The following is a 12,546-nucleotide window of genomic DNA, read 5'->3' as shown; positions in this document are numbered from 1 at the left end:
TTTATCATTTACCTCAGAACAACCTAAAGACTTGTACAGGAAGTGACTGTTTGGATTCTGAAGGTTGACCTTGTTACCCAGGAGTCCGTGTGTGACCTACCCATAAACAGTCTCTTATGCAGTGCATGCTGGGTAGGGGATATAAGGGACAGCAGCAGCCATTTTAGGTCTCTTGGGACCACGTTACTTGCCTGTGCGGATCGATGAAGGGGTGTCCCGAGAGGCAGCGGCTAACAGCTATTGCGGAGCTCCAGATTGCTCGCGTTGGTGAGGTGACCATTTGTTAATTTGTTAATTTGCTGAGCACAGTTAGACTCATTTACAGGCCTCGCTGGAACCTGTTGTTTCACGGAGGCGTAGCAGAGCAACTGACATTGAGCAGGCTTGAGGCCTACTTCACTTTAGTGCCCAAGCGTTGTGTATAAGTTCTTGGAGTTATACCTGGAGTACCTTAAGCTAACTCTTACCTACCTTTTGGATTACAAATATCATAGGAGTCATGAAACATGTAAGCTTTTAGCTTGGACTGACACCCCGGAGGTCTTCAATTCACCTCCCCTCTATCAAGACCAAATATTACAACCTTGCGAAAGAACAATGTGCAATATATAAGTTTACTGGGTTGAACAGCACTAAATGACCATGGAGAGACATTTGTTCAAATACTAAATACAGGCACTTCAGCTGGTGGTGGACTTGTGATAAGCATTTATATCATTTATGCGGACTGACAACTTGTTGATCAAGGATCTAATGCCATGTGACACAGATGGGCAATATAAATCCCTCTCTTTGGACTGGGAAAATCTGCGAGGTCAACATCCAGTAAGTAACCAAGAATAATTTGTCTGTTTGAATATTGCTTAGGTGATATACCTACAAGTTGTGGGAACCTTGGCATATGGTTACCATGATGAGAGCAGCAGTCATTGTCCCTACTATGGCAAAAATCGTGATGAGTCAGTATAACCATGCAGTGCCTGTTTTTCAATTTCATTCAGTCTGATTGCACTAAAAGAAATTTATGTTGGTAATACATACAAGAAGTCTTTCATCTTACAACAGAGGACTATCAAGAGAAAAAGAACATTCTGGGGGGGTGGCCGGCAGCCGAGGAGTATGGCCGCGTTGTAAGAGAGCTCCATCCACCGCACAACTACCTGAGCTTCCTACCACATACCTGGGCGGCGAACCATAGCGATTTTTACATCACCGAGGTCGGGCAGACGTGGGGAACATGTCCCGCCAAAGAAAAGAGGCAAAGTGGCTGAGCAGGATGACGGATTTCTACCGCCATCCCGCAACATACAGGCCAAAGATGGCGCTGGTAAGAGGAATGACAGAGAACGTGGCAGGCAGGATGATGAACATCCCCCTAACACTTATCACACACATCCTCTGTCAGGATCTTCCCCAGGGGATAAGCTTATCTCCCCCATAGCATCCTCCACTTCCAGCCAAGTGAAGGCAAAGCAGCCACATATGCAGGGGAGAGAGGAGGAGGATCCCAGCAATGCCTCTCTAAATGATACCAGAGAGCTCCAGGACTCCATACTGGAATTCCCCACTAAAAACCAGCCGGTAATAGACACTACTTTAAAAGATATGCTGGTGTCTCTCCGCAGTACATTGCATGCTGACATACTGTCTCTCACAAACCACTTTAAAGAGGTTAAGGCGGTAGGAGACAGAGTCTCTCACATAGAGCATAAAATTCGTGAATTTGCCGGAACCATTAATGAGGTTATTGATGCCCATAATGAGAGAGATGATGAGTTAACCCTAATGAAGGAAACATTGGCCGACCTTGAAGATCGCTCGAGAAGAAATAATATAAAGATCCGTGGGATACCGGAATCGGTCAAACCACCAGATCTTCAAGCTCACTTTCAAAAAATCCTGCAGGACGCCCTGCCTGAAGCTTCTGTAAACGATCTTGTTATCGATCGGATCCATAGGCTTCCTAAGCCCAGACATATCCCAGACCACTTGCCAAGAGATACTATTGTGAGGATTCACTTCTTTCAAACCAAAGAAAGATTCCTTCTACATGTGAGGAATCCTGAAAACTTGCCAGAGTCAGCACATGGCCTGTCCTTTTTCCCTAATTTATCCGCATTCACAATGCAAAGAAGACGGAGCATGGCAACTATCACGAAACCCCTGAGGAACCACCGTATTCCTTACAAATGGGTGTACCCAGCTAAGCTTCTGGTCTCTAAAGATGGGAAAACATTTGCAATCAAATCGGTGGAGGAGGGCATTCAACTCCTGCGCGATTGGCGAAGCCTAGCAGGAGAAGAAGAAGCACAGTCTTCGGATTCGTCTCCACGTCCAGGATCCCCAGCCTGGCCGAGGCCCATTTCAGAGTGACTACCCAGGTACTCATTACACTACTTGAACATAGAGCTCTGGGACATGGTGGAAATTTTCTAGTTCTCTTTAAGCCCTCCGTTACCAAAGGGTTCACTTCCCTACAGTTTCTTTTGAATCGCCTGTTTTTACTTCTTTTTCTTTTGCTTTTTGTTTGCACACTCTCAAGTGTTGGTTATTGATACGTGGTGCCTCAGTGGTGGGCCTACGGACTACCAGTATATTTACAAGTAGCACAACAATTGGAGACTGAACTAGTTTTTCAGTGTTCTTTTTATTTTCCTGTTTTGTTTTTTGCTCTGTTTGAATTTTTCTGCTCATATCCACAGCGGTTTAGTGAGGGCCGGTTTATATAATCTCTGATATAGCCCCGAACTACTGGGCAAGGCCCAACCTCGGTGCTCTGTACGATGGGTTTTAAAGTTACTTCATTTAATGTCAGAGGGCTGAACAGTCCGCATAAACGAGGTCTACTTTGGAAAGAAGCGAAGAAATTGCAGAGTGATATTTTGTGTCTTCAGGAAATGCATTTTCGCGATTCCAAACATCCACAACTGCAAAATAGCCACTTCCCTACAGTTTTTTGTTCCAACGCACAAAAGAAACATAGAGGAGTGGCTATCTTAATCAGAAATTCGATCTCATTCAAATGTACTCATGTAGAAACTGACCAGTCAGGAAGGTATATTATTGTGATAGGAGAAATCAATAACACAGTATATACTTTTGTAAATGTATATTTGCCTAATGCCAAGCAACTATCCTTCTTGCATAAAGTGTGGAAGAAGGTGAATGCAGTGCGCAAGGGGTATCTGATATTATGTGGTGATTTTAACGCTATACCTAATCAATCTTTGGATGTATCTCTGAGTCCTTCTAGAGCCAGAGACAGGATTACCCTTGCACGCTTCATGGCCTCTGAAAGCCTGTTCGATGTGTGGAGGTGTCAACATTCCACAGAACGCAATTATTCCTACTACTCTAGTGTCCACAAAACGTACTCGAGAATAGATGTCTTTCTAATCGATACATTTTTACTTCAAAAAGTCAGCATGTCATCTATCCACAACATTACATGGTCGGACCATGCTCCGATATCCATTGTGGTGGAGGGGGGGGCGCACAGAAACAAGGGCCAATAGATGGAAAAATTACACTTTTCTTTTTTCAAACCCAAAATTTAATAAGGAAATTGCAGCTGAACTGAAAAGCTTCTTTGAGATCATTGCCCAATCTGTGTCGGACCCCTTCATCCTCTGGAACTCTCACAAGGCCTTCGTGAGAGGAATTCTCATAAAAATGAGTAGTGAGGCCAGAAAACAGACCAATTTGAAGGTGCAAACCCTTATCTCCCAAATAGAGCATTTAGAATCCATGAATAAAAAAGCACCTGATCCTTCTAAAAGTTCTAAACTAGACAGCCTAAGACATGATCTTAGATTATTATTGATTGCACAACAAGATCGGACGTTTAAAAAATGGAAAGCTCGATTTTACCAACAAGGTAACCGTGCAGGGAAACTTCTAGCTAGACAAATAAAGGAAGAATCAGTCCAACAGAAAATCCCCTTTATTTACCACCCAACTACTGGTTCTAAACTATCCAATCCAAAGGATATTGCCAATGCCTTCAGGGATTACTACAATGCCCTTTACAATTTAAAATATGAATCGTCCATCCCACAACCGTCCCCAGATATGATACGTGAGTTTCTAGAGAGAATATCACTCCCTAAAATTAATCAATTACAACTTGACACTCTAAATGACCCCATTTCACTAAGCGAATTATCTAAAACAATATTGGCCATGCCGCTAAACAAATCACCTGGTCTTGAAGGATTCTCGACGGAATACTACCGGGCATTCTACCTAATTCTAGGCCAACATCTTCTTAAAACCTTTGAGAAAGCCACAGCGGACTCCTCCTTCCCATCAAAAATGTTAACCGCCACAATTGTAACACTACCAAAACCTAGCAAGCCACCAGACAAACCACAGAACTTCAGGCCTATCTCTTTATTGAACGTAGACCTGAAGGTCTTTGAAAAAATTCTGGCTAATAGATTGTCGAGCATCCTGACTTCATTGATCAGAAATGATCAGGTGGGCTTTATTCCGGGGCGTCAAGCGCCGGATGCAACCAGGAGGATCATCAATCTGATTCATGCGGCAGAGGCTTCTGGTGACCCTTCTCTGCTTCTTACATTAGATGCAGAGAAGGCTTTTGATAGGGTCCACTGGGGATACCTAGGTCAGGTACTCGACAAATTTGGCATTCTGGGGACTATTAATTCAGCTATTTCAGCCTTATATTCTAACCCCTTGGCCATGGTTTACACTGAAGGCACACGTCAAGGGTGTCCGTTATCACCCTTGATTTTTGCCCTTTTGATGGAACCTCTAGCAGAAACGATCCGCACCCACCCTCATATATTAGGCATCTCAACACCCAAACACACCCATTCCATCACTCTATTTGCAGATGACGTAATCTTGACCCTAAAACATCCTTCCTCCTCTTTACAAGCAGTACATGATACCCTTGAAGAATTTAATAAGATATCGTACTATAAGGTAAATCCTTCCAAATCGAATATATTTTAGCGATTAATGTTAAAGAAAAAACAAGATTGTTCTTGGCCTCACGATTCCCATATCCATGGAAGGATAAACCCATCCAATACTTGGGTATATACCTAATGTCACCGAGCTCTAGTATTTTCAAAATCAACTTTTTGCCCCTTCTCTCCTCTCTACAACAGGAACTAAACAGGCTAAAGAAATTTTACCTGTCCTAGATGGGAAGACTGGCAGCCTACAAAATGTTAATCCTTCCAAAGCTTTTATATCACTTCAGGGCCTTACCAATTGCTATCCCTATGTCGTTCTTTAAATCGGCTCAAGCGCAACTAAATAAATTCGTACAGGGAGATAAAAAGCCCAGATGCTCTCACTTTTTTTTATTCAGAAAGAAAGACGTTGGCGGTATGGGACTGCCTATTCTAAAAGACTATTATATGGCGAGCCTATTAGACCAAATGAAGTACTGGATATGTCCTCCAGCGGAGAAGCAGTGTGCTTTGATTGAGGGCTCTTGGCTTCTGCCTGGCACGCCATATTCCACTCTATTAGCGTCTTCCTTTGCCAATAAGACCTTTAAATCAGATTTCCCCACTGTACAACTAGTAGTGGACATATGGAGAAATTTTCTTAATAATGTAGTGCTATCTCACTCCTTAATTGACATCTCTACTCCACTTACATCCATAGGTACTCATGTCGAGAATCTGGATTTGGGGGCTTGGGTACAAAAAGGTATTGCATTGGTCTCAGATTTAATGGAGAATGACAGGCTTATTACATTTGAGTCACTGGCGTACAAATTCTGCCTCCCAGGTCAGAGTATTTTACTTATCTAAGAATCGTATCATTTTAACTCAACATCAGGGCACCTCCATATCAATTCCTCACCAAGCATGGGCATTCTGGTCTGATGTATCTAAAATTAAAGGGGGAATCTCTTTATTTTACAATTTACTACAAAGCAAGAACCAATTTACGAAAACGTCCCCTTTTCACAGATGGGAGAATGAGCTATCTGAGAAGTTCACAGACGATCAGTGGAGAAAGGCTATTAAAAGTAACGGCAGATACATCAGATCAATAACGCACTGGGAAGTCTCCCAAAAAATATTACTTAGGTGGTATTATACCCCTTTCATTACGGCAAAATTTATACAGGGCAGTTCCAATAACTGCTGGAATGGTTGCGGAAGAGTTGGTACTCTACTTCATATGCTTTGGGAATGCCCCCACCTCAGGAGTTTCTGGAGGGGGGTGTTTTCCTTGATTTCTAAAGTTACTGGCATTCTTAAGGCAGGTTCCCCTGAACTGGCAATACTAAGTTTATACATTGATCAATACTCGCCACCCCTCAGAATGATAGTTGTCCAAATACTGTCTACGGCTAGACTCTTGATAGCCAAACAATGGAAATCCCCCTGTCCACCCAATATGGGAGAATTAGTCAGAAGAGTAGACAAAACGTTTAAATACGAGCAGATACTGGCCAGTATGGAAGGAAAGTATTCAAATTTCTATGCACAATGGTCACCATGGACTGATATCAGGAAAATTGTTTGAATTGTTGCACTATTCATCTGTTTCTCCAGTTAAGGTGTATTAATAACATTGTTATTTAGCTGTTTCTTTATATAATTTAAAATTGCAAATATAGAAATAAAAGGTGGGGCTTGAAACCCCTCTGGTGTTCAGAGGGTTAATATGAAAACTTCTACTGAATTTTTGTAGACTATAAATCGTTACATAACTGCCTGTGATTGCTAATCGATTGTCTGTTGTTTTTTGTATCATTCAAACCTTCCTAAAAATTATAAAAAAAAAAAAAAAGAGAAAAAGAACATTCTATATAGCATTTTATGCCTGTTCTCCTATAGAAGGAACTGTCTCTAGGGATGGCCGAACGGTTCGCCCGGCGGTCGTTTCACGGTGAATTTCGGCTGTTCGCCGTCCGCCCGATCGGCGGACTATTGCCGCCATTCGCCCAGCGGACTTCCGTGTTTACTGTGTAAAAGAACTTTGACATATGATGACACATCCATCATGGGGTACAGGACAGCCAATTGAGACATTACAGCACATGGACACTTGGACATTCCCCCTAACTTATAAATAGACCCGATCCGGCGGCCATTTTACATTCTTTCTACTGTCACTATATGGAGAGGTTGCTGTGTGGAGCAGGGAGAGACTTCCGTGACCCAAATCGCTAGCTATTAGGTCCACAAAAGTTCTTTTAAGGACTGGTATCATGGTATAGGTGTTAGGTGTAGTTCATGATATAGGTTTGAGGCACTGCTGTGCTAGTGATTGTTGCAGCAGCCTGAGTGTCTTTTGTCAGTGTAGAGAAAGGGACAGGATGCTGTGTGCAGCAGGGACAGTCAGTTTAATCATTAGCTGTTACTATTAGGTCCACAAAGGTTCTTTTCAGGACTGGTATGGTAATAGGCTTGTACACGTATAATATTCTTTCTTCCAAATATAGAAAGAATATTATACTTGACTGCTGCCCTTCTGCTGCAGTAGTCCTTTATCAGTATAGGGACTGAGGTACAGTCTGCTAATCATTCACAACCTACTAGTTCCACAAAGGTCCTTATAAGGACTGGTAAGGTCTAGGGTACTACAGTACATAGGGTTGAGTGAGGTACAGTCTGCTATTCCTTAAGGACTGGTATAGGTTCACAATATATAGGGTTGAGGTGCACTACTGCTGACTGCTGCCCTATACTGCAGCAGTCCTTTATCAGTATAGGGACTGAGGTACAGTCTGCTAATCATTCACAACCTACTAGTTCCACAAAGGTCCTTATAAGGACTGGTAAGGTCTAGGGTACTACAGTACATAGGGTTGAGTGAGGTACAGTCTGCTATTCCTTAAGGACTGGTATAGGTCCACAATATATAGGGTTGAGGTGCACTACTGCTGACTGCTGCCCTATACTGCAGCAGTCCTTTATCAGTATAGGGACTGAGGTACAGTCTGCTAATCATTCACAACCTACTAGTTCCACAAAGGTCCTTATAAGGACTGGTAAGGTCTAGGGTACTACAGTACATAGGGTTGAGTGAGGTACAGTCTGCTATTCCTTAAGGACTGGTATAGGTCCACAATATATAGGGTTGAGGTGCACTACTGCTGACTGCTGCCCTATACTGCAGCAGTCCTTTATCAGTATAGGGACTGAGAGTTTTGTCACAGGGTCATTTAAAAAATGACAGGCAGAGGAAGAGGCAGGCCCTTCCGCAGGGGTGGTAGGGGTAGGGCAGGAGCAACAGGCTTGAGCCAAAGTGGGAAGTTGCAGAAGGTGCATTCAATTACTTTAGAGGACTCACCAGACTTGGTTAAATGGCTCACTCAGCCTTACTCTTCTGCACCCTCCTCATCCTCTCAATCTGCATCCTCTTCTTCACTCTCTGCTATGTGCACCCCCAAAGACACTACCACCAACAACACCACCACCACCACCACCACATACCTTCCGCTTGAGTCACAGGAATTATTTTCCGATCCAAATCAAGACATTTCTGATGCGCAGCCACTCTTGGCATTGGATCAGGAAGAGAAGGTAGCAACAACCGCCACTCAGCAGTGTGACGACAGTACCCAGATCAGCCCAAGGAAGAGGTTGGTCCCCGGTGTTGCTGCCTACTCCGAGATCTCTACTTATAGCGGTGGGGAAGGTGACGTCGATGATGACGTGTCTAGTGATGTCACGTGGGTGCCCACAAGAGAGGAAGAGGAGGGGAGGTCACATCTGGCGCTCCCAGGACGCCAGCACATGGCTCCGCAGTGTGGGCTTTTTTTAACGTGTCCGCTGCTGACAATAGCGTTGCCATCTGCAATCTTTGCAGTCAATGCATTAGTTGCAGTAAGCCCAACACTCACCTAGGGACGACCGCCTTAAGAAGGCACATGAGCAGCCATCACCGAGCCCAGTGGGAGCAACGGAACACACAAAGCCACACTCCAGGCTCTCACCGTCCAGCCTCGTCTTCTACTTCTCCTTCTCCTCTCTCCTCACAATTGTTCTCCACTCCACCTTCCATCACGCCAAGCTCACGTTTTTCTGCAAAAAGGCAGGCTTCCGTGGGCCTAATGTTCGAGCGTAAAAAAATGATGACGCCGGATAACCCTCTTGCCCAACGGTTGACGGCTGGCTTGTCAGAACTGATAGCCTGCCAACTACTACCATATAAACTGGTGGACTCGGAGGCCTTTCGAAAATTAGTGGCCATTGGAACACCACAATGGAAGGTTCCAGGAAGGAAGTATTTCTCAGAGAAGGGCATCCCAGAGCTATATGGCCATGTTCAGCGGCAAGTGAATGTATCTCTGGCACAGTGTCGGTGCCAAGATACATCTGACCACAGACACGTGGTCTAGCAAACACGGGCAGGGAAGGTATATCACTTTTACTGCCCACTGGGTGAACCTTCTGACGGCCGTCAAGCATGTAACCCGTGGCACCCGTGTAGATTTGGTTTTACCGCCACGGATTGCATGCAGGCCTGGCTCTTATTCTCCTCCTCCTCCTCCTAATCTATCCTCCTCCCTCTCCTCCTTGGCTGACTCCTCCTTTTCCGCTGCTAGCGTCTCTTCCGCTGCGCCGCCCAAGCTCCCCAGAACCTATTCGACATGCCAGGTGAGACGTTGCCATGCCGTGCTGCATCTGTTGTGCCTGGAAGCCAAGAGCCACACTGGCCCAGCACTCCTTTCAGCTTTGCGTTCACAGGCAGATCAGTGGCTAACACCGCTCAATTTGACAGTTGGTAAAGTGGTGTGTGACAACGGTGCCAATCTGCTTAGCGCATTGAAACAGGGCAAAATCACGCACGTGCCATGCATGGCACACGTCTTAAACTTGGTCGTGCAGCGATTCGTTGTCAAATACCCTGGGGTCCAGTACATCTTGCGGCAGGCAAGGAAAATCTCAGCCCATTTCAGAAGATCTTACAAGGCCATGGCTCGCCTTGCTGACATTCAGCGGCGACACCATCTGCCGGTCAGACGTCTTATTTGCGATTGCCCGACGCGATGGAACTCAACCTTCTATATGCTTGATAGGCTGCTCCAGCAGAAACGTGCAGTTAACGTCTACCTGTATGAACTCTGTGGCAGAACAAGTTCTGGGGAACTGGGGTTTTTTTCACCGCACCAGTGGCTGCTCATGCGCGACGCATGCAGACTTCTGCGCCCCCATTTGAGAAGATCACCAAACTGGTCAGTCGCAGCCATGGCGCCATCAGTGACATGGTACCATGCCTTCTTTATGGAGCGTGCATTGCATCGTGTCCTTGATCAAGCTGTGGAGGAGCAGGAGCGGGAAGATGAGGAAGTCGCAATGCTGGATGAATTCCCAGGGGGGCCTACTCTATCTGAGACAAGTCAACAACAGGAGTCTGAAGAGGAGTCAGAGGAGGATGGTGTCGGGGCAGATGAGGAGGAGCAAGAAGAGCATACTTTAAACCTTTCTGGGATCCCTGTTGTTGTGCGTGGATGGGGAGAGGAGAATGAAGAGGACGACATTATCCTGGATGATGAGCAGGAGCCAGGCCACCACACCGCTTCCAGTTTAGTGCAAATGGGGGCCTTCATGCTCCAGTGTTTTAATAGGGACCCCCGTATAAAAAGCATAAGGGTCAAGGACCAGTACTGGGTGGCAACATACTTAGACCCCCGGTACAAACACAAAATGGCGGAAATGTTACCGCCGTCACAGAGGGCTGTCAGAATGGAGCACTTCCAGGCCTTGCTTCGAGAAATGCTGCATTCTGCTTTTGCATGCGCTGGCAGAGGAGCAATTCCCACTCCAAGAGAAGGAGTTGCGGGTACCAATCCAACAGTGCCTGCAAGAAGAGGCCGGTTTGAAGATGTGTTGGTGACTTCGGATATGAGGTCATTCTTTCAGCCGACCCATCGACAGGTGTCATCCGGATCCAGCATCAGGGAACGCATAGACCATCAGGTGTCCGACTACATCGGGTTAACGGCCGATGTGGACGCTCTGAGGAGTGATTAACCCCTGGACTACTGGGTGGGCAGGCTTGACCTCTGGCCAGAGCTTGCCCAATTTGCAATCGAACTGTTGGCTTGCCCCTCATCCAGTGTCCTGTCCGAAAGGACGTTCAGCGCAGCAGGGGGTATTGTGACCGATAAGCGTACTCGCCTAGCTCACGACAGTGTTAACTACCTCACATTTCTAAAAATGAATGAGGCATGGATCTCGGAGGAATTCAACACATGTGACCAGTAGACCATGTATATGTCTAGAAATGATTTTTTTAATCAAGCACACAGACCTTCTTTCTTCATTTGGCTCACTTCCTTGTCCAAAAAAAGCACACCGTACTATATGCCCGTACCCTCCTGTTTGAAGAGGTTGAGCGGTGTCATATTTCTACTGGGGCTGCTTATTATGAGGGGCTCCCACCATCCCTGTGCTGTGCTGACTTACTCCTGGGGGTGTACCTCTGCTGTGCATATTATGAGGGGCTCCCACCATCCCTGTGCTATGCTCATTATGAGGGGCTCCCACCATCCCTGTGCTGTGCTGACTTCCTCCTGAGGCTGCTTATTATGAGGGGCTCCCACCATCCCTGTGCTGTGCTGACTTCCTCCTGGAGCTGCTTATTATGAGGGGCTCCCACCATCCCTGTGCTGTGCTGACTTCCTCCCGGGGCTGTACCTCTGCTGTGCATATTATGAGGGGCTCCCACCATCCCTGTGCTATGCTCATTATGAGGGGCTCCCACCATCCCTGTGCTATGCTGACTTCCTCCTGGGGCTGCTTACGGTGCAGGTGTCAGTGCTGTATATCACGTGCTGATGTCAGTGCTCTCTATCACGGTGCTGGTGTCAGTGCTGTATATCACGGTGCTGGTGTCAGTGCTGTATATCTGTATATCACGGTGCTGGTGTGAGTGCTTTATGTCACGCTGCTGATGTCAGTGCTCTCTATCACGGTGCTGGTTTCAGTGCTGTATATCACAGTGCTGGTGTCAGTGCTTTATGTCACACTGCTGATGTCAGTGCTCTCTATCACGGTGCTGGTGTCAGATTACTCTATCACGGTGCAGGTGTCATTGCTGTATGTCACGCTGCTGATGTCAGTGCTGTATATCACGGTGCTGGTGTCAGTGCTTTATGTCACGCTGCTGATGTCAGTGCTCTCTATCACGGTGCTGGTGTCAGATCACTCTATCACGGTGCAGGTGTCCTTGCTGTATGTCACACTGCTGGTGATCATCTCCTGCACCCTCTTCTTTGCCTACCCTGACCTTCCCTCTCCTCCATTGCCTTCATGCGCTCCACAGTCCTGAATTGTCACAACAATTTCACATATAAAAAAAGAATGCTTGTAGTTGTCGATCCCAGATTCACCTCATACATGTGTTATGTCATTGGCCATGTGGTGGGACTATGTTTGCACAGCTAGTAATTATTTTGTGGCTGCAAATTTGACCTGTAGGTTTGCAAAGTTCACCTCCCATTGAAGTCAATGGGGCCCGCCGCGAACATTACGGTTCACGAACAATCGGCCGCGTTCGCGGTCCGCGTTCGCGAAACGCCCCGTCGGAAGTTCGTCC

General features: G+C 46.0%; 1 protein-coding gene across 1 annotated transcript in view; it reads right to left on the bottom strand.

Annotated features, from left to right (window-relative positions):
- The window catches only part of LOC143997557 (fibrocystin-L-like), a 247,462-nt gene that overhangs the window by 22,356 nt on the left and 212,560 nt on the right, over nucleotides 1-12,546 (bottom strand). The gene's annotated exons all lie outside the window — the stretch shown is intronic.

The sequence above is a fragment of the Lithobates pipiens genome, unplaced genomic scaffold (assembly GCF_037356315.1).
Source record: "Lithobates pipiens isolate NorthernLeopardFrog02 unplaced genomic scaffold, aLitPip1_a1.2 Scaffold_19, whole genome shotgun sequence".
Classification (NCBI taxonomy): Eukaryota; Metazoa; Chordata; class Amphibia; order Anura; family Ranidae; genus Lithobates; species Lithobates pipiens.
This window is presented reverse-complemented; position numbering and strand designations above follow the sequence as displayed.